This window comes from Macaca nemestrina, chromosome 1 (assembly GCF_043159975.1).
Source record: "Macaca nemestrina isolate mMacNem1 chromosome 1, mMacNem.hap1, whole genome shotgun sequence".
Taxonomy (NCBI): Eukaryota; Metazoa; Chordata; class Mammalia; order Primates; family Cercopithecidae; genus Macaca; species Macaca nemestrina.
The window spans coordinates 121,423,226-121,449,447 of record NC_092125.1 but is presented as its reverse complement, the minus strand read 5'-3'; the positions used below and the strand labels follow the sequence as shown (position 1 = coordinate 121,449,447).

The following is a 26,222-nucleotide window of genomic DNA, read 5'->3' as shown; positions in this document are numbered from 1 at the left end:
AGCTCAAAATATCAGAATAGATGTTATAGTAGGTAACACTTATGAATTAGAATCTGAATTTTTAAAAATCTAGTGTTTTTGCTGGATTTATGTAGGTTTCTTTATGAGAAAACAGTAAACATTGCATATGAATTACACTTTGCTTTTTAAAGTAGAAATATGTTTCCTTTCTAAAACTAATTTTTTTCTGAGACTATTTTTTCTTTAAATGTAGCCACTCACAGCATTGTTAAAATTTTTAAATGTTGATTCTGATACTATTAGTAACTAATATGAGCTTTTTTTTTTTTTCGTTAGGACGTACTGTCAGGTGAGATTCTCAAATGGTTTTAGTGTTCTGGAAGAGTTAGTTTACCTTTGTAATGAAAAATCTCTCCTGAGAGTACTACACTCACCACTAGGATGAAAACTAATCAAATAAATATAATAAATGGTAGTCAGTACCCAGGCATTTCAGACAGCACTGTTTTCTGACACTAGCCTCCCTTGGAGTTGAGTTGTCACCACAGCTAGGTTAAGCTTATTGCAGAGGTTTACCTTGCTTTGAATTGTGGGTCTGCATCTGTCAAAGTGAAAAGCCAACTTCTTCCCTTCATGGTAGTGGTATGCTTTTTGCATGGTGTGTTTATGAAAATTAAATCACAACAGTGATTTTGTGTGTCGAGGTTTACCATTTAGGTTAGAGATTGTATTCTTTGGTGCAAAATTTAACCTAAATGCTTTGTGTATGTACATAAAACTGAATCCTTTATCTCAGAATCACAGCTGCAAACAAATGACAACCCATGCTTGAGCATTAACTCATTATCACTTAGACCTTTGGCCCAGCCTGATTGCTTAGATAAAGCCTTACCTACCACCATTGCCTACTTCTTTGTTTTTTGAAGACTGAAACCATAGAAAAACTTCAAATTCATTTAACTGAATAGTCCATGTAAGTGATGTTTAATTTATTTTTAGGACGATATTTGATTTTAACTAAATATTATGTGAGATTATTATAAGCGATTACAAAAACTAGAATGTGTGATATTTTGTGTTTTATAAAACTTAAAATGTTTTTATTATTTCTCATTATTTAAAACATTTTTTCCTCAATATTGTGATGAATTAGTATCAGTAAGACTTTAATAATAGCCATCTGATAGCAAGGATTCTTTAATAGATTTGTTAGAATATACATCTTCACAGTACATAGAAGTTGAGAGATTTTTATGTTTCGTGTAGTGACTAAAAGCAAGCTGTTTTTCAGGAAAGTATCAAGTAATTTTTACTAGCCCTTTTTTGTAATTATTTTCCTATTCAAAGTAATAATAAAGTAATCCTTGAGCATCCTTTTAGTCGCATGGTTTTTTAATAATTCACTATTTTTGACCAGGCATGGTGGCTCACGCCTGTAATCCCAGCACTTTGGGAGGCCAAAGTGGGAGGATAGGTTGAGCCCATGAGTTTGAGACCACCCTAAGCAGCATAGTGAGACCCTGTCTCTACAAAAATTAAAACAAAAAATTAGCAGGGTGTGGTGGCACATACCTGTAATCCCAGATTCTCAGAAGGCTGAGTTGGGAGGATTGCTTGAGCATGGGAGGTTGAGGCTGCAGTGAGCCATGATTGCGCCACTACACTCCAACCTCGGTGACAGTGAGACCCTGTCTCAGAAAAAACAAAAAAGCCACTATTTTTGTTAAGTAAAGTATTTTAAAAGAATACAGGTAATGCCCTGAAAAGTACAGATCAAGAAGGCAAATGAGACAAAAATAATGGTTTTCGGTTCGCTGTGTATCCTTACAGAAGTTTCCTGTAAAAACATGCATATGTACATATATGCATATATAGAAATAATTAGTTTTCTTTTTATAATTCATTTTGTTTTTAAGTCTTCAGGTGTAGCAATGAGACATGAAGACTAGTTCTATATTAGCATGCTAGTAAATAAAAATTCCACTCTTCAGAGGTTAAGTTTTGTCAAGTTTCTCTCATCTTCCTGCTTCCTCCCTCCCTTCACTCTTATTCTATTCTTACCACTCCTCTCCTTGAGAGGAGAGAAGTGTATAGTGTGATGGGTTGCAATGCTGGCTTGGCTGTACATTAGATTTAACTGGGAGCTTTGAGAAATATCCACATTCTGGATCCACCTTCCTGATTCTTAATTAATTGGTCATAATGATGCAGGGGATGTGGGAGGAGAACATTCTTAGCCTGCGTATAGAAGCTTGCCTCAGCTTCGGAGTTCAAATATGGTCTGCGGGAAAGCAATGATTGAATCCAAGGGGCCGTCTTCCTCAGTTTCTCTGCCTTCTAGAAGGAAGGGGTGTGTGTGTGTGTGTGTGTGTGTGTGTGTGTGTGCGCGCGCGCGCGCATGCGTGCATGCACATAGGTCTTTGTAATCCTTTAAATTCTCTAAGAAATGTACCACCACAGATTTCTAATTTATTCTAGTATTGGTTTATCCATAGTGTTTGTATACTTTTAATTCTAAAGAAAAACAATATTTGCACAGTACAGGTTAGATAGACAAGAAGATGACTGGTAAGGCAATATAGTATTGTAGTTAACCACACTGATGCTAGAGCCACAGTGCCTGAGTTATAATCCTGGCTCCATAATTTATGTATGTTGAGCTTGGACAAGTTAGTTTTAGCCTTTTTGCCTCATCTATAAGATGGGGACAGTAGACTGGGAGTGGTGGCTCATGCCTGTAATCCCAGCACTTTGGGAGGCCAAGGCGGGCAGATCACCTGAGGTTAGGAGTTCAAGACCAGCCTAACGAACATGAAGAAACCCCGTCTCTACTAAAAATACAAAAATTAGCCGGGTGTGGTGGCACATGCCTGTAATTCCAGCTACTTGGGAGGTTGAGGCAGGAGAATCACTTGAACCTGGGAGGTGGAGGTTGTGGTGAGCCGAGATTAAGCCATTGCACTCCAGCCTGGGCAGTAAGAGCGAAACTCTGTCTCAAACAAACAAACAAAACAAAAAGGGACAATAATCCCCACCCCATGGAAATGTGAGGATTAAAAATACTAGATGTAAAGTGCTCAAAGCAGTATTTTATGCATGGTAAATGTACAATAAATAACAGTTAATTCATTTATTCCTTTTCTTGTACTCTATTTTCTAACATTTCTTACCCTTTTCTTGCTTATTCCTCCTGAAGTTAATGCTTCCTCTGATAAACTAGAGTAGGTGTTTTTTTTTTTTTTTTTGAGACAAAGTCTCACTCTGTCACCCAGGCTGGAGTGTGGTGGTGTGATCTTGTCTCACTCCCGGGTTCAAGCGATTCTCCTGCCTCAGCCTCCCAAGTAGCTGGGACTGCAGGCGTGCACCACCACACCTGGCTAATTTTTGTTATTATTAGTAGAGACGGGGTTTCACCACGTTGGTCAGGCTGGTCTCAAACTCCTGGCCTTGTGATCCACCCTCCTCAGCCTCCCAAAGTGCTGGGATTATAGGCGTGAGCCACTGTGCTTGGCCAGCTAACTTTTTTTGTAAGGGGCCAGATAGTAAGTACTTCAGGATTTTGGGGCCATATGGTCCCTGTTGCACATATTCAACTCTGCTGTTATAGGGTAAAAGCAGCCATTTATATAAGCAAATGAGAGTGATTGTGTCTCCTTTATTTATGGACACTAAAAGTGAATTTCATGTAATTTTCACGTTATAAAATATTTTTCTTCTGATTTTTTTGTATAACAACATTCAAGAATATAAAAACAGTCCTTGATTCACAAGCCACACAAAAAAAGACAGTGGCCCAGATTTGGCCTGTGGCTCATAGTGTGCTGGTCCCTGAAGTAGGGTAAATGAACCTGCACATTCTGATAACTATTTTAGGCATCTTCTGTTTCTTGGACATGCCTTCATTTTTTAATTTCTCTGTACTTTGGGAGAATCTAGAAGGTAATTTTTTGGCATCAAGTTTAAAACTTTAAAATTCTACTCACAGCTTTGAGCTTAAGCTGTTTATTAGCACTATTTGAAACTGTGAAACTTTGTGAACTCTCTCCTCCTCAAACAATGACATATATAACTATATTTAGGGTTCTTTGGTTGTAAGCAAAAGAACCATCATGGTTCACTGGAGATTTTATTCTTTGGTGCAAAATTTAACTTAAATGCCTTGTGGGTGTACATGAAACTGAGTCCTTTATTTCAGAGTCACAGCAGCAAGCAAATGACAACCTGTGCTTATCGTCAGCACTAGTATGTAGTAGGTGTTCTCTCAGAGAACTGGGCAGATACCTACAGAACCTGTAAGACGATGCACCCATTTACACACCATACACACACACACACGCATACATTATGTAAATCAAGAGATTTATTTCAAGGAGTTGGCTTATGTGATTGTGGAGACTAGAAAGTCCAAAATCTGTACGGCAGACCAACACATTGCAGGTTCTGTAGGTGAAGCTGATAATGCAGTCTAGCAGTAGAATTTCTTCTTCAGTGAAACCTGAGTTTTGCAAAGTAAGGCTTTTCAACCGATTGGATGAGGCCTACTCACATTATTGAGGATAATCTCCTTAAAGTCAGCTGATGGTGAATGTTAACCACATTTAGATAATACCTTCATGGCAACACTTCCATCCATTTGAATAACTGGGTACTAGAGTCTAGCCAAGTTGACATGTCCAACTAGCCGTTACACAGTTCAATATATATTTGTCCAATAAAAGGATGAACAAATGGCTAAAATGGTTAAACAGAAAAATGTTTATTTGGAGGATGTTGAATAACAGAATTTAAGTAAAAAGTGAGCACTTAGGCCTCAAGAAGTCCTGAAAAGAACCAGAGCAGTTTGCAGGGGTAGGGACCTAGGTAGTAGTAAGGAACAATGTCTTCAGTGTGCCACAGTCATAAAGAATCAGCTCTAGCCATTTTCCTTCCTCACATCACTCTAAGATTCAGCTTCCTGGGAAACTCAGCCTGATTAGTGTAGACTGAGTTTAGGTCACATGTCTCCCTTGCCCAGTGAAAAGTGGGGACACCTTGATTGACATTCTCACCACAACTGCATTCAGGAAGATAAGGATTGTTTCCCAATAAAGTATCACAATGCTATTAGCAAAAGAAGGAGGAATACTAGACATACACAAATAGCAGATGTCCACTTCACCAACTCTTGATATCTCACGTAGATGGTCAGCTGATAAAACTAACATGGATCAGAGCCAGATTATGTAGAGCATTACAAGGCCTGATAATGAGCTTGGGCCTTATCCTCTAGAATAATGGAACTTTTTTTTTTTTTGAGAGGGGTGTCATAGATCTCTTTGAAATTTTGAAATTTTGGGGCCACATATTGTGCCCTCTTCTCTCCTAGGAGATTATACCTATGCTTTAAAAAATATTTGTTTTTGTTTTGTATAACATTTCAAGAGTTTATTTTACCTCTTGAAGTACATCCATAGTTGGTGAAAAGAGGAGCTAGTATCTTAATCTGAAAAACAATAAAAATATTATATCTCTCTCAGCTTCTGATATTTGCACTGCTAATTCTCCGTAATCTCTTTGATTTCTCTTGGAGGAATTTGGTTAAGAGATGATGAGGGTCTTATTAACACAGTGTGGAAATAGGGATAAAAAGAATTTACAATTGAAAAAATTATTTAGGAAACAAAATATGCAGAACTAGCTTGACTGTTGATTATATATGGGGAGTAGAGTCAAGTGTGGCTTATAGGGTTTTAGCTTGTAGGAATTACAGGGGAAATATATAGGGTAGGTAGAAAGGTTGACCTTAATTGTGAGAAGGGACAGCCTCATCCTTTGGGACTTTAGGAAAAAAGATGATAGTAACTGGACTTAAGTTTATCAAGAAGGAAGGGAAGGAGAGAGGAAGTAGAGTAGAGATGGTAAAAGGATTGATGTGCAGTACTGAGGGTCCAGGTGAGATTTCACACCAGGAATTTGAAGTAGTGACATCAGTTATATAATAATATTTTCTCCAGCAATGAAGAGAAAGTTTAAGATTCACTAACAGTTGATGTGTACTGGTTGATTTGGGGGTGAAACAACAGGAATACGTGGAATAGAGGAATCTGAGCAAAGACTAACTCAAAGATGGTGGTGTATAACTTACAGAGCTCCTATTCTGTGTTGGGCACATAAATAAGCTTTGTAGATACCATTTCATTTACTCAAATAATCCTACGAGCCAGGCACTGGTATTCCCATGATGAAACTGAGCCACAGAGAGGTTAAGACACTTGCCTAGGATTACAGAGCTAGTAAGTGGCAGAACTGGGCTTTAAACCCAGGAAGCTAGGTCCCAAAGTCTATGTTCTTAACTACTAAGCTACACTGTTGATCACTCTTGGAGTCATGGGTTAGGAGAAAAGGAAGGGAAACAATAAGCTGGGAGAAGATGAAGGGCTCAGGACTCAAAGTTGATGCTTCAGTGAGGTGGAAAACCTGTGCTGTGGGGTTTTCCTCAGATTATACACACATGCACACTTGTTTATATCAGGTTAGGTGCTGGAAAAGAAAGGTAATTAATTTAGATATTTACCAGGAATTCTTTCAGGAGCATTTTTCATGAGTCATATTTGCACCGCACAATTCTTTTTGCTTCATTTTTATGTAGTAGAAGGCAGTAAGGAATTCTTGTACAAGTAAACATCTTTTCCTTTTGTACCCCTCACCACTGCGAATTTGATAGAACCCTTAGTAAATGACCAGGTTGTGTTCTACACGTTTTTTTCTCTCCCACAACATAACATGGGTTTGGCAAGCTTTAAAATATGTTAGTGTGTTTGTATCCACTAGTATACCTCTGCCCATTTAATAGGATATCCCTGCCAGTTAGAGCTAGTGATGTTTTGTTCTAATTTGGAGAGATAACGTGTGTCTGTCTTTAAATTCTCTGTCAGTTTTCCTTTTTGTAAAAAAAACTTGTTGCCCAAATTATAAATAAATTTGAGCAAATGCAGACTAAGGGAATAAAAAATCAATGCATCCATTGGAGTAGAACACCTTCTCTTTTTCTTTTTCTTTTTTTTTTTTTTTTTAGACAGAGTCTCGCTCTGTCCCCCAGACTGGAGTGCAGTGACGCGATCTCGGCTCACTGCAAGCTCTGGTACCCTGCAAGCTTCCATACACTGTAAGCTCCACCTCCTGGGTTCACGCATTTCTCCTGCCTTAGCCTCCTGAGTAGCTGGGACTACAGACGCCCGCCACCACACCTGGCTAATTTTTGTATTTTTAGTAGAGGTGGGATTTTACCGTGTTAGCCAGGATGGTCTCCATCTCCTGACCTTGTGATCCACCCGCCTTGGCCTCCCGAAGTGTTGGGATTACAGGCGTGAGCCACCACGCACGACCGAGTGGAACACCTTCTCAACATAGAACTGGTTGATTTATTTTTTCCTGATGCTTGGATTTTTCCAATATTTTGTAACCCAAGATAACATTAGTCGAACTAGCACTTTGAGGAAAGGAGTTAAAAATTTTTTTCTTGGGCCGGGCGCGGTGGCTCAAGCCTGTAATCCCAGCACTTTGGGAGGCCGAGACGGGCGGATCACAAGGTCAGGAGATCGAGACCATCCTGGGTAACACAGTGAAACCCCGTCTCTACTAAAAATACAAAAACTTAGCCGGGCGAGGTGGCAGGCGCCTGTAGTCCCAGCTACTCGGGAGGCTGAGGCAGGAGAATGGCGTGAACCCGGGAGGCGGAGCTTGCAGTGAGCTGAGATCCGGCCACTGCACTCCAGCCTGGGTGACAGAGCGAGACTCCGTCTCAAAAAAAAAAAAAAAAAAAAATTTTTTTCTTGTTAAATTTGGGTAACTGGTCATATTTTCCTTTGTCTCTCACTGTCTCATACCCTTAGATCAGGGGTCTCCAACCCCTGGGCCACAGACTAGTGAGTAATGGTCTATGGCCTGTTAGGAACCAGGCTGCACAGCAGGAGGTAAGCAGCATTGAGTATTGCTGCCTGAGCCCCGCCTCTTGTCAGATCACTAGTGGCATTAGATTCTCATGGGAGTGCGAACCCTATTGTGAATTGCACATGCACATAATCTAGGTTGCATGCTTCTTGTGAGAATCTAATACCTGATGATCTGTTGCTGTCTCCCATCACCCCCAGATGGGACTGTCTAGTTGCAGGAAAACAAGCTCAGGGTTCCCACTGATTCTGCATTATGGTGAGCTGTATAATTATTTCATTTTGTGTTACAATGTAATAGTAATAGAAATAAAGTGCACAATAAATATGCGTTTGGATCATCGTGACTCCATCTCCCACGCCTGGTCCAGTCTGTGGAAAAATTGTCTTCCATGAAACTGGTTCCTGGTGCCAAAAAGGTTGGGGATTGCTTCCTTAAATTATGTAGATAAACATAATAGATATTTGTGGTTATATCAGGGACTATTATAACATTTTTTCTGTATTAATCTAGATATTTTGATGAAGCTCAACATGCCTTACAGATTGATATGGCTAATGTTTCAATTATTTGCTTCTTGCTGCTATAAAGTTTGTTAGAATTAGGGCTCTAGATCTTTTTTTTTTCCTTCTTTTAAATTAAGAGATGAGGTCTCGCTCTGTTGCCCAGACTGATCTCAAACTCCTAACCCCTTCCCACCTTAGCCTCTCAGAGTGCTAGGAGTACTGACATGAGCCAATGTGCCTGGCCAGGGATCTAGATCTAATACATGTTAAGATCATAGCTTTTAGAACGTTTAGTCATAGGTATTTAATTGTAGTTTCTTCCTTTGAACCCCGAACTTCAAGGCGTTTAGTAATACTTTTAAGGTCTGTGTTCAGGTGGTTTTGGTTTGACTGTAAATACCTTTTCCTGTTTAACATTTTTTAGTTCAAATCTAGGTCACAACCTGTCTGTACTCTTGTAGAGAATTTTATTTTTTAAATTTTATTTATTTATTTTTCAGACAGAGTCTTGTTCTGTCACCCAGGCTGGAGTGCAGTGGCACAATCTTGGTTCACTGGATCCTCTGTCTCCCAAGTTCAAACAATGCGTGTGTGTGTGCGCGTGCATGCGTGTGTATATTTTTTGACATCCAGTGACCTTTGAACTTTTTATTGGCCTCCTGCTCCCCAAAGGGTTACCCTGCTTCTGCTGGCTTAATGTCTCAGAACTTTGGTGTCATTGGTTTCAGATACCACTTTGCCATCTACTATCCGGTGGGTGGTGGTCTTTTGGATGGTTTGCATGGAGTTGCTGCTGTCCAGGGCATCACCAAGATTGAAGTCCTTGCCATCTTCCGGTAGGTGGCGGTCTCAGCCTCTGGTTTGACCTTGATATTTCAGCAGGGCCTTGTACTCCTGGGCCTAGCGTTGCCCCTCTGCCCGGGTCTTTGCCAGCTCTGACTCTAGTTGCAGCAGGATCTTGTTGAGCTGCTCCATCTGCAGGGAATAGAGGGCCTCCACCTCCCTCAGGCTGTTCTACAAGCTGGCCTTCAGATTTCTCATTGAGTCCAGATTGATTAAGGACTGGGCTGTATGTCTCAGCTCTGTGAACGCCATCTTAGCAACTCCAACCTCAGCAGACTGCGTGGTGACCACTGTGGCGCCCTCCTCAGTCTGCTGAGACCAGTACTTGTCTAGCTCCTGTCAGTTCTTCCGAGCCAGCTTATCATATTGGGCCCAGATGTCTGCTGTGATCTGGATGTCCTGAGATTTGGGGGCATCTGCCTCCATGGTCAACCCAGAGCTGGCAATTTGGGCTTGTAGGCCTTTTACTTCCCCTTTGTGGTTCTTCTTCATGAAGAACAGTTCCTCGTTGAGAGCCTCGATCTCTGGCTCCAGCTGCAGCCAAGTGACATTGGTGTCATCAGTGACCTTGTGGAGTCCATGGATGTCACTCTTCACAGACTGGCACATGGCCAGCTCTGTCTCATACTTGACTCTAAAGTCATCAGTAGCACGACGGGTATTGTCAGTCTGCAGAACGATGCGGGCATTGTCCACAGTATTTTTGTTTTTTCTTTTTTTTTTTTTTTTTTTTTTTGAGATGGAGTCTTGCTGTCCCCAGGCTGGTCTGCAGTGGCGCGATCTCGGCTCACTGCAGACTCTGCCTCCCGGGTTCATGCCATTCTCCTGCCGCAGCCTCCTGAGTAGCTGGGACTACAGGTGCCCGCCACCACACTTGGCTAATTTTTTCTATTTTCAGTAGAGATGGGGTTTCACCGTGTTAGCCAGGATGGTCTCGATCTCCTGACCTCGTAATCCACCTGCCTCGGCCTCTCAGAGTATTTAAGAAGATCTGAGCCCTCAGGTCCTTGATGGTCTTGAAGTAATGGCCCCAGTGTCTGAGCTGGGGTCCCTTCTTCTCCAGGTGCTCCTGGATTTTGCTCTCCAGCTTCCAGTTCTTGGTTTCCAGGCTCCTCATTCTGTCCAGGTAGGAGGCCAGGCGATCATTCAGGCATTTCATTTTCTCATCATTCTGGATGCCTCCCATTCCTACCAGACCCCTGGCCATCCCCGCAGCCAGGCCCCAAGCTGCCCCAGAAGCTGGTGGAGCAGGACATGGAGATCTGGGAACCAGAGCCCCCAGTGCCTGGATAGACGCTGCCTGGGCGCCATGGCTGGGTGCCTTGACAGTGCTCAGGGACCAGTAGTTGGTGGATAAGGTGAAGCGAGTGGTGAAGCTCATGCTGTCTGGGGAGGAGAGTGAGAGGATAGGACTCAGGCTTTGCTGATGACCAGAATATTAGTTATCATTGCTTAATATCCCTGTCTTCTTTTGCTGTTGATACTCAAAACTTTATTACTGATTCCGACTTGATTTTTGAGGTTTGTTTCCCATAGAATTTTTTGCAGACAGATTAGTATTTAAAGGAATATTTAATACATTATTTCTTTTAGCTAGAATAAGCTAAAGGTGCAAAAGAATGAATGTTGTCTTAGGTTTCTAAGACCTGGAAAACCGGTCTGAATGCTTTTATGCACTAGGTTAACCTTTATGCCATTCAGAATGTGAGACCAGTTTGGGCTGATTTTCATTCCTCTGTTAGGCTTAAAAAAGAATCACCACACTGTTCATTGATGTCATTACGACTATTAGGAAAAATGTTTGTTATAACTGTGAAGAGTGAGAGAACTCTTGTTTATACTTATTTTAATAGTGAAAATTTGATTTTGGTTTAGAGGTCTTCTAACAATATATATGAATAATATTTATAGAGTGGTAGAGTGCTTTTTTTTAAAATATACTTTTACCAAGTTTGTCTCATTTGATCTTCACAATTCTGTGAAAAAGGTAGGACAGATAGTGTCACTCCTACTTTTAAAGATAAGAAGTTTGGGCTTCAAAGAATTCAGTGACTTGCCCTGAGATAAATAGCTAGTTACATCTGCTATCTTTTACATTAGTTTTCATTCTCCTGTATCAAAGAGTTTGTATGCAAAGACTTCTATATGATTTACTTATAATTTCTAAAATGTAAACTTCAAATTGTTGAAATTTCTGACTTTTCTACATTTACCAGAAAAGTATACCATTTTAAAAAATAGACAATTTAAAAAATATGGAATGCTTCGTGAATTTTGTGTGTCATTCTTATGCAGGGGCCGTGTTAATCTTCCCTGTATCGTTCCAATTTCAGTATATGTGCTGCCAAAGCAAGCACGACTTAATTTTTTTTAGAGCAGTTTTAGGTTTACAATAAAATTGAGCAGATTTCTCATCTATCTTCTGCCCGCACACATGCATAGTTTCCTTCGTTATCAACAAATCCCCTACCAAATCGGTACATATGTTACAGCTGATGAATGTACATTGACACGTACTTAATCATGCAGAGTCCATAGTTTACCTTAGAGTTCACTTTTGGTGTTGTATATTCTCTGGGTTTAGACAAATGTAAAATGATGTGTGTCCACCTTATAGTTTCATACAGATAAAAGTTTTGCTGCCCTAAAAGTCTTCTGTGTTCCTGTCTTTTTTGTTTGCTTGTTTTGGCTATATATAAAGAGGAACAGATAGCAAGTTCTTCCACATTGTATTACTGTAATTTTAATCTTATTTGTAGTTGTGGGATTTAGAAATACTTGATTCAGAAGTATGTGTAAGTTAATAGATTATAATTTTGACTCTAAGAGCATTATGAAAGAGTCTTTCTCTGGTTCTTTTTGTTTGTTTGTTTGCTTGAGACAGAGTTTTTGCTCTTATTGCCAAGGTTGGAATGCAATGGCATGATCTCGGCTCACTGCAACCTCTGCCTCCCGGGTTCAAGCGATTTTCCTGCCTCAGCCTCCCGAGTAGCTGGGATTACAGGCCATGCACCACCATGCCCGGCTAATTTTGTATTTTTAGTAGAGACAGGGTTGCACCATGTTGGCCAGGCTGGTCTTGAACTCTGACCTTAGGTGATCTGCCCGCCTTGGCCTCCCAAAGTGCTGGGATTACAGGCGTGAGCCACCGCGCCCAGCCTTTTCTCTGGTTCTTAACAAAATTCTTTCAAGTTGCCCAGTTTCAAAAAAGAAAAATGACTTTGTAGTTTTAATAATCACTTAAAAACTAGTACCCTTTATATTGCATAATGCCTGTGGGGAGATACACACACACACACACACACACATATATATATATATATATATATATAGATATATATATATATTTTTTTAAAGACAGAGTCTTGCTCTGTTGCCCAGACAGTAGTTCAGTGGCGTGATCTTGGCTCGCTGCCACCTCTGCCTCCCAGGTTCAAGCAATTTTGTGCCTTAGCCTCCTGAGTAGCTGGGTTTACAGGCATGTGCCACCATGCCCAGCTGATTTTTTCTTGCCATGTTGGCCAGGCTGGTCTTGAACTCCTGACCTCAAGTGATCTGCCTGCCTCAGCCTCCCAAAGTGCTGGGATTACAGGCATGCACCACCAGGCCCAGCTAATGTTTTTGTATTTTTAGTAGAGACAGAGTTTCGCCATGTTGGCCAGGATGGTCTCAATCTCTTAACATTGTGATCCACCTACCTTGGCCTCCCAAAGTGCTGGGATTACAGGCGTGAGCAACCATGCCTGGCCTCAAGTATATGTATTTTTTTTTTTTTTTTTTTGAGACGGAGTCTCGCTCTGTCGCCCAGGCTGGAGTGCAGTGGCCGGATCTCAGCTCAATGCAAGCTCCGCCTCCCGGGTTCACGCCATTCTCCTGCCTCAGCCTCCCGAGTAGCTGGGACTACAGGCGCCAGCCACCTCGCCCGGCTAGTTTTTTGTATTTTTTTTTTTAGTAGAGACGGGGTTTCACCGTGTTAGCCAGGATGGTCTCGATCTCCTGACCTCGTGATCCGCCCGTCTCGGCCTCCCAAAGTGCTGGGATTACAGGCTTGAGCCACCGCGCCCGGCCGTATATGTATTTTTTAATTGACTTTTTTTTGTGTGCAAAAAGTTTAGTTCAAGTATTTTTATTTTTATTTTTTGAGATGGAGTCTCGCTCTGTCACCCAGGCTGAAGTGTAGTGCCGCGATCTTGGCTCACTGCAACCTCTGCCTTCCAGGTTCAAATGATTCTCCTGCCTCAGCCTCCCGAGTAGCTGGAACTACAGGTGTGTGCCACCATGCCCGGCTGATATTTGTATTTTTAGTAGAGACCAGGTTTCGCCATGTTGGCCAGCCTGGTCTCGAACTCCTGATCTTGGGTGATCCACCCGCCTCAGCCTCCCAAAGTGCTGGGATTACAGGCATGACCTAGTTCAAGTATTTTTAGAACCTCTGTTCTTGTATTCGTAGACCCTGTGCAAATCTCTATCTGGAAATACAAAATAATCCTTACCTTGCTTTTAGCAAAGTTGATGGTGATAGCAAAGGCAAGGCTAATTATGAAACAGTTAGAGGAGAGGTCACTAAACTTTGGTCCAAGACCTGTTTTGTATGGCCCTCAAGCTAAGAATGGCTTTTACTTTTTAAAGAGTTTTTTTTTTTTTAAATAAGAAAGAATAATATGTGACATAGGCCATATGTGGCTCACAAAGCATAAAACATTTACTGTCTAGCTCTTCATAGATAAAGTTTGCTGACTTTGAATTAGAAGACTATATATCATATAAAATAAAATGTAAACAGAGACCTTAGGAAAATGCAAATCAAAACCATAATGAGATATTATTTCATACACACTAGGATGGCTGTAATTTAGGGAAAAAAAGGACAATAACAAGTGTTGGCCAGGATGTAGAGAGATTGGAACTTTCATACATTGCTGATGAGAATGTAAAATGGTACAGCCACTGTGGAAAACAGTTTGGCAGTTCCTGAGAAAGTTAAACATATGCTAAAGAGATGCAATGAAAAATAAAAAAATAAATAAATATAAATAAAAGAAAAACAGAGAGTTATCTTACGACTCAGCAGTTTTGCTGCTAGATATATACCCAAGAGAATTGGAAACATATGTGTACACTAAAATTCGTACAAGACTGTTCATTACAATAAACAAAAAGTGCAAAGCACCCAAATGTCCATCAACTGATAAACAAAATATCATATAGTCATACAATAGAATATCATTCAGCTATAAAAAGGAATGAAATACTGACACACGCTTCAACATCAATGAACCTTGGAAACATGCTAAGCACAAAAGCCAGACACAAAAGGCCACATGTTGTATGATTCCATCTGTGTGAAATGTATAGAAAAAGCCAATCTTTAGAGATAGTAGGTAGATTAGTGGTTGCCAGAGGCTGTAGGGAGGGCAAATGGGGAATAACTGTTCATGGATATTTTTTTTCTTGGGTTGGGGGGTGATGGGAATTAGATAGTGATGGTGGTTATAACAGCCTTGTGAATATAATTTTTAAAACCACTGAATTGTGTACTTTAAAATGGTGGGTCGGGTGTGGTGGCTCACGCCTGTAATCCCAGCACTTTGGGAGGCTGAGTCAGGCGGATCACTTGAGGTCAGGAGTTTGCGATCAGCCTGACCAACATGGAGAAACCCCAGCTCTACTAAAAATACAAAAAATTAGCTGAGTGTGGTGGCGCATGCCTGTAATCCCAGCTACTCAGGAGGCTGAGGCAGGAGAATCGATTGAACCTGGAAGGCGGAGGTTGCAGTGAGCTGAGATCGTGCCATTGCACTCCAGCCTGGGCTACAAGAGCAAAACTCTGTCTCAAAAAAAAAAAAAAAAAAAAAAGGTGGATTTTACAGTATGTGAATTATATCGCAACAAAAGAAAATGTAACCAGAGATTAAGTAGTATAAAAAAGGTAATGAGAGGTCAGAGAGAGAAAAGAAGACTGGGGGCATGAAAAAATGGATACAACTCTGAGGTTGGGGCTTGAAATGCACCTCAAAAGGCATAGAGGATTTGGATAGATAAAGGAGTGGGTAAGGCATTACTTAGGAAGGGGTATAAACCAAGATGTTATTTTGGCATAAGAGAAGTGGCAAGATATAAGTGGAAGAAAAGACAAAGCGAGTCTCTTGTTTTCGTGGGGCTTCTTAACTGGCATATTAACTGATCAGGCCTGCTAAGGATAATGCTTTGCCCAATTGTTTTCATGGGATAAATTGCATATCCTTCTAGTCTCAGGCAAGATGTTTTTATTCCAGCCAGAGAGCAAGAGCCTAAGTACTCTCCGCCATAGTATTCTTAGCAGGTTACTGTAAGGATTTTAGTTCATTGCATATGCTTTGTGGAATTTGCTGCCATCTTTTTTTTGTTGTTGTTGTTAACCTATTTTAAGTCATACAAAGTATCTATCAGGTTTTGTTGTTACTTAAAACAAACCACCCTCTTAATACTGTCCCTTATTCTTGCCACTTCACACTTTCTTGTTCTTTCATGTATACTGTTTCATTTAATCCTTCCGTCACACCTGAGGTAGGTGGTATCATTCCCATTTTAAAGATGAAAGAGGCCATATAATAGAGTGCTTAGGAGCCAGGATGGGAGCACTGGAGCCAGAATGCCTAGATTCAAATCCTCGTTCTGCCATTTACTAATTGTTTTGTGAGTTTTGCTCACAAAACAATTTTTTGTGAGTTTTTGAACTTCTGTAGGTCATATGTTTTTCTTGTCCAAAGTGGTGATTGTAATAATATTCTAGAGTTGTTTTAAATAAGTTGACTAAAAGTAAAATTCTTAGAAACATGCTTGCACATAGTGAGTCCTCAGTAAGTGTTAAACTGTTACTGTTGTTTATAGATCATGAGACTTGAGTAAGGTTAAGAAGTCCAGAGCCTTCCAGCTTATAAGTGTTAGAGCCAATGATTAAATATAGGTGATCTGAATCTAAGTCCTACTTGCTAATTTATCTAGTTGCCTTTACCATATTTTGTTATATGTTTATTTACTTATTGGACGTAAAATTATTAGGCTTCTAAATTTTCATTTAAATATGGATCAGCTGAATGTGGTGGCTCACACCTATAATCCCAGGACTTTGGAGGCTGAGGTGGGAGGGAATTGCTTGAGGTCAAGAGTTCGAGGCTGCACTAAGCTGTGATCGTGCCACTGCACTCCAGTGGTGACAGAGTGAGACCCTGTCTGAAAAAATAAATGTGGGCCAGACCATAGACCAAGTAGTTATAGCAAAAGAGAGTTTCTAAATTCCATGCAACAGAACTTCCATTCTTAAACTCAGTTTTTTGCTTTAATCCACTGGTGCCCAATCCTTAGCAGTTGTACACCAGACTTATGAGCTATGAGGGGAAAATGACAATTGAAAACATAGATTTAATGCAAAATAACTGGAAAAAAGAAAAAACAATGCAAAAAACAAAATAATAAAAAAAATTAACAGAAATTAACTTGAGTGTGATACAATAAACAGCTAAAAGCAAACAACATCTGAGGGAAAAGATAATCAAAAAAGTGACTATTCTTATAGAACAGACTGCTTGATAGGAACTTTTTAAAAACTTGTTTTAAAACTTTTTTAAAGATAAATGAAAAAGAATAGGCATTCACAGAAGAGGCTCATGACTGATAAATATTTGAAAACATTAGCCTCACTAATCAGAGAAGCTTAGAGTAATAAAATTTTGATAATACAATTTATAAAATAAGAACATTTATGTTGAAACTGTGCTGTTAGGGATATGGGGAAATGGGACCCACACATTCCTGATTGGAATGCCAGTTGATAAAACTACTAATCTCCATGAAGAACCTTAAAAATGTTCCTAGTCTTTGATTAATGTTCATGTGAGAATATAAACCAAAGAAAAAAATGACAACTGGATAAAAGTGTATTATATAAAGATTCATTACAGCATTGTCTATAATAATAGAAAATACTTGGACATGCCCAGCAAGAAGGATAGTTAAATGACTGTACACTTATTGCAATATCTGTTAAAACGGTTTTGAAAAACTTGAGTGACCTTGGAGAGAGATGAAGTAATATCAGTAATATTGGCGGGGGTAGGGGTAGGGGGGTAATAAAAAACAAGATTCAAAATTGCAACACTTTAACCTCTAATGTCAAGTTGTAAACCTAGTCTTGAGAACAGTTCATTCTGGACAAATACTTACTGAGTTGCTCTTAAATGTTTGATTAACTGAGTACCTACTATAAAAATAAATACGGCAAAACCTCTGTTGAAACCACATTCTCCTTCCCCTTGTAGTAGTGACCTCCCAATTTTTCTATTCCTCCTTCAAGCAAACTCCTCAAAAAAATTGTCTATAATGCCATCTCCCAATTTCTTACCTCCCAGTCTTTCCTGAACCTAATCGTGCTTTTGTCCTGGGTTATTACACTGAAATTGGTTTATCAAGTCTCCAGTGACCTCCAGTGGTCAGGTTCTCATTCTCATCTTCCTTTACATGTCAGCATTTGACAGTTGATCGCTTCCTCCTCTTTGAAATATTTTCTTCTCTTTATCCCAATAAACTATATACATGGTTCCCCCCCGCCCCCACCACCTCACTAGTTGCTCTTTCTTGACCTGCTTTGATGGCTTCTCTGCCCTGATTTTTTTTTTTTAAGTCAATATGGAGAATTGTGTCGTATTTTTTTATATTGTGGTAAAATACACATAACTTATACCATCATAATTATTTTTAAGTATACAATTCAGTAAAATTAAGTACATTCACATTGTTGTGCAGACTTCACCAACATCCGTTTCCAGAACTCTTCATTTTATGTAACTGAAACTTGATTCCATTAAACAGTAATTCCCCATCCCCCTTCTTAGCCCCCAACAACCACCATTCTACTTTCTGCCTCTGAATTTTTTACTACAATAGGTACTTCATATAGATTAGGGATACCTATATGTCAAAATTGCAAACTTCTGTGCATCAAAGAACACACCAAGGTTGAGCATCCCTAATCCCAAAATGCAAAATCCATAACTTTTGAATGCTAACATGACACCAGAAGTGGAACATTCGATATCTTTCCCCATGTGTGTTGTAGTCAAAATAGTAGTCAAAACTTTGTTTCATGCACAAAATTGTTAAACATACTGTATTAAATTACTTTCAGGCTATGTGTATGAAGTGTTTATGAAACATAGAAGAATTTTGTGTCTAGACTTGGGTCCCATTCCCAGTGGAGCTCATTGTGTATATACAGATATTCCAAAATCTGAAAATATTTGAAATCTAAAGCCCTTCTGTTCCCAGGGGGATACTCAACCTGTAGTCCAATTTATCTGTTTTTTTCTGTAGTTGCCTGTGCTTTTGGTATTTATCCAAGCAATCATTGCCAAATCCATTGTCATGTATCTTTCCTCCTGTGTTTTCTTCCAAGAATATTATGGTTTTGCTCTCTCACATTTAGTCTTTGATCCATTTTGAGTCAATTTTTGTTTATGGTGGGCCCAATGAAGAGGGCCCAACTCTTCATTCTTTTACATGTGGGTATCCAGTTTTTCTAGCACTATTTATTGAAAAGACCATCCTTTCCCAATTGAATAGTCTTGGCCTCATTTTCAAAATCATTTGACCATACATGTGAGGGATTTATTTCTGGGTTATTTTATAAATTTTAATATGTTTTCTTTTTCATCCTGTTCAAAATACCAATTTCCCTTTTGATTTCTTCTTTGAACTATGGATTATTTAGAAACACGTTGTTTAGTTTCTAAATATTTGGGGATTTTCTTGATCTTTCTGTTACTGGTTTCTAATTTAATGCCGTAGTAGTCAGAAAACATACTTTGTGTGATTTAAATTTCTTCAAATTTATTGAGACTTACTTTATAATTTAGAATATGGTCTGTCTTGGTAAATGTTTTGTGTGCACTTGAAAATAGTGTATATTCTTTCATTGTTGGATAAAGTACAGTCATACATCACTTAACAGGGATATGTTCAGAGAAATATATTATTAGGCAATTTGTTAAATTAATCTCTAAGTAGCTTATTTCTTTTTAGATACTTTTGCAAGTGATTTTTTTTTATTTTCCACTTGTTTGCCAATATATAGAAATACAGTCACACATCATTTAACAACATATCTCCTAGCTATGATCATACCACTGCAGTCCAGCCTGGGCAACAGAGCGAGACCCTGTCTCTAAAGTAAGTAAGTAAATAAATAAAGTAAATCATTCAATTCAACCTTAGCTTACTGTAACTTTTTTACTTTATAAACTTTTTGACTCCTGTAATAACACTTAGCTTAAAACACAGACACATTGTCCATGTGTTCAAAAATATTTCCTTTATATCCTTATTTTTTTTCTATTTTTAAAATGTTTTACTTTTTTTAACTTTTAAAACGTTTTTGTTAAAAACTAAGACACAAACACACATATTCACCTAGGCCTACACTGGTTCAGGATCATTAAGATGTCACTAGGCAATAGGAATTTTTCAACTCCATTATAATCCTACAGGACCACCATCACATATGCGGTCTAAACAATGCGGACTAAAACAATGTCATGCAGTACCTGGCTGTATTCTGTAAATGTCGATTAGATCCAATTGATTGATGGTGTTGTTTAGTTCACCTACAACCTTACTGATTTTCTGCCTGCTGGATCTGTCAGTTACTTACAGGGGTGTTGAGGGTTCCAGGCATAATAATGGATTCATCTTTTTCTCCTTGTGGTATCCGTTTTTGCCTCATGCATTTCGACACTGTTGTTGCATGCACATTAAGAATTGTTATGTCGTCTTAGAGAATCGATGCCTTTATCGTTATGTAATACTCTTCTTCATACCTGATAACTTCTCTTACTCTTAAGCCTGCTTTGTCTCAGAATAATATAGCTACTCTTAACTTTCTTTTTATTAGTGTTAGTATGATATATTTTTCTTCATCTCTTTACTTTTAATCTGTGTACAGTAGTCCCCACTTACCCATGGAGGATACATTTCAGTATCCTCTGTGGATGCCTGAAACTGCAGATATAGTACCAAACCTTATGTGTACTATGTTTTTTCCTGTACATACCTATAATAAAGTTTAATTTATAAATTAGAGTAAGAGACTGACAGTAATACCTAATAATAGAACAATTCTAACAGTATACTTTATTAAAAGTTAAGTGAATGTAGTCTCTCTCAATACTGTAATATTTTTCAGATACCTGTTGACTGTGGGTCACTGAAATTGCAAAAAGCAAAACTATAAATGGGGGTCTACTGTATTTATATTTAAAGTGAGTTTCTTATAGACAACATATAGTTGGGTCTTGTTTTTTTAGTCCATCCTGACAGTCCCTTAATTGTTGTTGGATTAATATGTATCTACCATATTTGTTACTCTTTTCTATTCATTGCCCTCCCTTGTTCTTTCTTTTTTTGCTTTCTGGTTTCAATTGAACATTTTATGTTACTTCATTTTTTCTCCTCGCATACTGTATTGATTACACTTGGTTTTACTTTTTTTTTTTACTAGTTGCCCTTGAATTTGCAGTATACATTCACAACTAATCCAAGCTCACTTTCATATAACATAGCACTTCATGTGTAGTGCAAGTACCTTGAAACAGAGTATTCTCAGTTACTTACACTGGTCCCTTATAACATTGCTGTCATTCATTTTACTTGAATGGTCACCTAATACCTTGTTGCAGTTATTTTGAACAAACTGCATCTGTTTAGATTGATAAAGGATAAGAAAAGTGGAAGTAAAGTTTCCCATCTAAGTAGTTTTCCTTCTTTTTGAAGAAATTTTCACATTTCTTGCAAGTCATGTCTGCTGGTGACAAATTCTCTTAATTTTTGTTTAGAGAATGTCTGCATTTCTCCTTCATTTGGAGGGTACTGTCACTTGATACAGAGTTGTAACTTGGTGGTTTTTTCTGGGAACACTTTAAATATTTTACTTCACTCTCTTCTTGCTTTCCTGGTTTCTGAAAAGTCTGATGCAATACTTCTCTGTTCTGCTATAGTTAAGATGTTTTTCCCCCCTCTGGCTTTCAGCATTTTCTCTTTGCCTTGATTTTATGCAGTCTGAAATAATACCTAAGTGTAGATGTTTTGGCATTTATCTTGGTTAGTGTTCTCTGAACTTCCTGGGTCTGTGGTTTGGTGTCTATCCTCTGTTTATTTTTTAGCAGTCTTTTTTTTTTCTCCCAACTTGTCTCTGTTTGGCCCTGTCTTCAAAACGTATGTGGAAGTTAACCAATTCTTACTACCTCCACTGCTACTCCTTTGGTCAGCATTCCTATCTCTTGTGTTATTTCAGTTGCCTTCTAGTTCTTCCTGATTCTGCCCTTGACCTTCTCTTTTATAACCAGAGAGATCTTTTAAAAATTTCAGTGGAAAGTTGACATCCTCTGCTCAAAACTGTCCAGTGGCTTCCCATGCATACCAAGTAAAAGCTGAAGTCCTTACCATGGCCTAAAAGCCTGTATTTAGCTCTCTATTTAATCTCTTACCTTCTCTTCTCCTGATGACTTCCTCATTGTCCTCCAATTATAGTGCCCTTCTTGTTCCTTCAAATTGAAGTCACCTGGCATCTCAAGGCTTTTCTGCTTCCCTCAGATGTCTGCCCAACTGTGTTCTCTAACTGCCCATCATCTTTAGTTGTTTGCTCAAAGATCATTCTTTTCTAGATTATAAACCTACATGCCATATGGACTACAATCTCCCCATTGCTTTACGTTTTCTGGAACACTTTACCAGCTGACTTGTTTCTGGCAGGAGAGTGCATGGCGCATTGGAGAAGATGTAAGAGAGCCAGTTGGCTGGAGTGTTGAGAATGAGAGGGAGCACTGTTGTGAAATAACAGTTAGGGACCCAACTGTGCAGACCCTTGTAAGCCATGTTAACATCTTTAGTCTTTAAGGGAAATGGGAAATCACTGAAGTATCTGAACTGAAGGGATTTGGAGGAGGTCACTGAGTGATTAAATTTGTCATTTTACAAAGTTCATTTTAGCTTCCTTTTGAATATATTGGAGGGGGAGAATATTGGATGTAGGGAGATCAGATGAGAGGCTATTGTAGTGATCCAGGTGTAAGCTGATGGTAGCTTATTTAGTCTGTTATGGTTGATGGACATACAAAAAGAATGTTTGAAACTCCCTGATTATCTGAAGAAATCTATTTATATACATCTGTGGTCAGCGATTCATAACTCCTGATTGCCAGGTTAAGATTTCCAATTTAGGGGCTGGGCACAGTGGCTGACGCCTGTAATCCCAGCACTTTGGGAGGCCAAGGCGGGGGGATCGCAAGGTCAGGAGTTTGAGACCAGCCTGACCAACATGGTGAAACCTTGTCTCTACTAAAAATACAAAAAATTAGCCGGGCGTGTTGGCACATGCCTGTAATCCCAGCTACTCAGGAGGCTGAGACAGGAGAATCACTTGAACCTGGAAGGCGGAGCTTTCAGTGAGCCGAGATTGCACTACTACACTCCAGCCTGGGCAACAGAATGAGACTCCGTCTCAGGGGAAAAAGAAGAACAATTTCCAATTTAGAGGATCTCTTTTTGGTTCCATGGTAAGAAAGTAGAATGGCTTTCCCAACGTAATTCTTCAGAATAAATCCTAGAAATTCTGTTAGTCAAATAGTTATGTATCTCTTTTTGTGTATGTCTTAGCATTTGGCATGAAATCAAAGGTTCCTAATTAAGCTAATTATTATTTAATGGTCATTTCTAGATCCTGTTCAAATTAATTCATCTCTCATGAAGGCAAGACTTTAACTGATTTCCTTGTTTTTCCCAACCTTCTCTCATCTGAAAAAATTAACTTGATCAGGACTAAGATTGTTCCTCAATCGGCTGTTTTCAAGACAAATATAAGTGTTATTTCTCCTCACAAAACTAATAGCTCTGGGAACAAAAATTTGTGTAGAACTATAGCACTTACAGGAATAGGAAACTCATTAACACTCTGGCCATCCTTAAAGAGATTTGAAGCTCTTGTATGAGCAAACAGATTTAATAAACAGGGATTCTAATAGTAGTTTTCTAATGTGGCAGTGTTTATAATAAACTAAAACATTGATTCTCTCTTTTCACTTTAGTTTGGGAAGGAAAAAAGCATTAAGCTTCTGTACCTAAAATATATTATTAAATATATTGTTTACTTATCAGAAATCAGTGAGGTATCTTAGTCCAGCTTTGTTGTGTAAATAAAGAAGTTGAATATTAATGAGGATAAATGACTTGTCCAGGCTAACATAACTTATAGATCCTGATTTTGGACCCAGATATTCCTTCAAAAGGCTCTTTGGTTTTTGTTGTTGTTGTTGTTTTGAGACGGAATCTCGTTCTGTTGCCAGGCTGGACCCAATGGCATGATCTCGGCTCACTGCAACCTCTGACTCCCTGGTTCTAGCGATTCTTCTGCCTCATCCTCCTGAGTAGCTGGGATTAATTTTGTATTTTTAGTAGAGACGGAGTTTCACCATGTCGGCCAGGATGGTCGCGATCTCCTGACCTCATGATTCACCCTCCTTGGCCTCCCAAAGTGCTGGGATTACAGGCGTGAGCCTCTGTGCCTGGCCAAGGCTCTTTGTTTTTGATCAGAGGTTGTTTGTTTGGGTTCCCTGGTCTCCAACATCCCTCACTTCCCCCAGTGTATATATTCTTTTCAAAGAACTGGACTTACTAGATTAAGGAATCCAATAAAGTTAAGAATCAATAAATTTGATTATGCTGCCTCCTGATTTGGGGTTCCTAATCTGACAGCGCTTTCCATTCTTGTCTTACATTACCTTTCCAAAATTCTTCTCAGAATACCAATAACACTCTAGTTACGTTAATAAAGTAGTGATAGTAGTATCTTTTTTAAGTGGACAGTTGCCAGGCACTCTCGTAAGTGCTACATATGCATTATCTAATTTGGTGTTCACAGCAACATTGCAGAACTATGTCCCTTACTTTAAGATTAGCTCCCTACCTAAAGGGTCTCACCAGATTTTAAAGATTGCTTGGATTAATTGAATTACCGAATATAGTGGAAAAAGTCTTAGGCATTAGTGTTAGATAAAACCTAGCTTTGAATCCAGGCTCAGCCCTTTTTTTCTTTCATTCAATAAATGTTTATTGAGCATCTACTGTTTCCCAACTATTGTTCTGGGCAGTAGGAATGGCATCTGTAATTTATCTGCATTTTGAAGGGAAGAAAATGTCTGCCTTGAAGATTGCTAAAGGCTAAGAAAAAGGCACTTTAAAAAAAAGTTTGCTTCCTTGCCCTCCTAACTGATCTTCCTTCTCTAGTTTTTCATTCCTCTGTTGCAATCTACAGAGTACTCATAGAGCTTTCATTTTTCTCTTCAAACTCTTGTTCAAAAGCCTTAGGTGGCTTTTCTCATCTGATAGGAAAGTTTCAAGTTCATGGGATGTCATAGAGGAACTTTTATAGCCTGCTATTTAAAACCATATATGGGCCAGGCACAGTGGCTCACGCCTGTAATCCCAGCACTTTGGGAGGCCAGGGAGGGCGGATCACCTGAGGTCAGGAGTTCAATACCAGCCTGACCAGCATGGTAAAACTCTGTCTACTACAAATACAAAAAAATTAGCTGGGCGTGGTGGCACATACCTGTAGTCCCAGCTACTTGGGAGGCTAATGCCGAAGAATCGCTTGAACCAAGGAGGCGGAGGTTGCTGTAAGCTGAGATTGCGCTACTGCACTCCAGCCTGGGCGACAAAGTGAGACTCCGTCTCCAAACACACACACACACACTACACACACACACACACACACACACACACACACACACACACACACACACACACACACACACACTAAGTCCTTTCCTGTCTCAGCCTTTCACAGTAAATGCTCAGGCCACCTAGACTTTTTAAAAAATATAGTTTTTCCATTAGATCATCACAGATCACAGAGTTTCTTGAATCTCTGCCTTTTTTCTGGAATTCCATGTCTATAACATTCTGTCTACCTACACCCCCTTCCTCTCCCTGGGTTTCAAGAAATACATACAAAGTACACAGAGAAAAATGTCTTTTCTTTCCATGTCCCATCATTCCTCAGCTTCCTTCCCAAAGGTATTCTATGCATATACAAGTTTATGTACATGAATGAATACAGGCAATTTAGCATGTTAGATTGTGAACCCTGAAAGCAGGTTGCCTGAGTTTAAATCATGGCTTTTCTTCCTGGATATGTGACTTTGGGGATATTACTAGTATCTGCCTCGTAAGCTTATTGTGAGGATTTCTTACAGCACTTCCTGGCACATGGTAAGCACTCAGTAAATGTTTGTCATTATTGTTGTTGTGTTGTTGTTATATAACAGCATAATATATTCAAAAGAGAGCAACATTTAAAATCTAGAGACATAGGTTTGAATACAGCTTCCTAATTACTTTATGCTTAAGTCATTGAATCCAAGTTAAGCCTTGTATGTTTCTTTATAGTGGGGGTAATGACATATAGTTTTGGTTTTGATTACCTAAAATATAAAAAGTTTCGAAAGAGCTTTGTAAGTGACAGAATGATATATAAAATTTAGTTGCTGTTGGTTACATGTTTTTACTTTCCCTTCAAGAAAAGGTTATAACATTTTAGCTGGATAATAGTCTAAAAAACAAAGATACCAGAAACTTTAGTTATAATTATGCATTTTTGCTTACAATTACTCCAAATTCATACTTTTTCATTAGCTTTGGCATGCTTTAGTTTTGGTCATATATAGTTTATGTGGCAGTGCTGTTAAGGGAATAAAGTTAGAGTAAATACCTCTATTTATGGAAATGTATCTATCAAGATTCCAGAATTGGTATACTTAACTATACTTGGCATAATTTAGTACACCTGGCCAAATGTATCTTTTAAGGAAAATAATGTATTTTGGTCAACCTAGAAAGTATTAGTCATGGCCTTAAAATTTTTCTGCATGGTTTACAAATGTTTTGTCTGCGATGATT

At 39.0% G+C, this 26,222-nt stretch overlaps 1 protein-coding gene and 1 non-coding gene across 9 annotated transcripts in view; one reads left to right on the top strand and one right to left on the bottom strand.

Annotated features, from left to right (window-relative positions):
* The window catches only part of LOC105479203 (RAP1A, member of RAS oncogene family), a 97,481-nt gene that overhangs the window by 19,648 nt on the left and 51,611 nt on the right, over window positions 1–26,222 (top strand). The window contains exon 1 of one of the 8 annotated variants that reach the window (XM_071094070.1): window positions 25,439–25,535. The exons of the other annotated variants lie outside the window; for them this stretch is intronic. The gene's annotated coding sequence lies outside the window, so the exon portion shown is untranslated. Of the gene's footprint in view, window positions 1–25,438; window positions 25,536–26,222 lie in introns of those variants that run through there. 8 annotated transcript variants of the gene reach the window in all.
* On the bottom strand, window positions 11,489–11,596 carry LOC112426208 (U6 spliceosomal RNA). The gene has a single exon (XR_003017497.2). It is a non-coding gene; the product is annotated as a U6 spliceosomal RNA (small nuclear RNA).